A 297-nucleotide genomic window follows, 5' to 3' on the forward strand; every position below is an offset into this window, starting at 1 on the left:
TTAAGACCTGTTTATGTTTGTGAAAAATCCTACAAGCAAAAAAAAAAAGTTTATGAAAATAACTAAGGCTAAGGCTAAGGCTACGTTTGATTGCAAGGGAAATGGGAACGGAAGGGAAGGGAAGTGAATGTAAGTGAAGTGATTTTTTTCCCCCTTTTAAGTCGTTTGGTTACAACAGAAGTGAAGTGAAATTAATTTATCATAATTGTTTGGTTGGAAGTAAAATTGATGTAAAATTTTAAAAAACTAATAATTCAACCAAACTCCTCAAAAGAGATAGAGAGGGGGGAAGGGGGA

This window comes from Macadamia integrifolia, unplaced genomic scaffold (assembly GCF_013358625.1).
Source record: "Macadamia integrifolia cultivar HAES 741 unplaced genomic scaffold, SCU_Mint_v3 scaffold1922, whole genome shotgun sequence".
NCBI classification, from domain to species: Eukaryota; Viridiplantae; Streptophyta; class Magnoliopsida; order Proteales; family Proteaceae; genus Macadamia; species Macadamia integrifolia.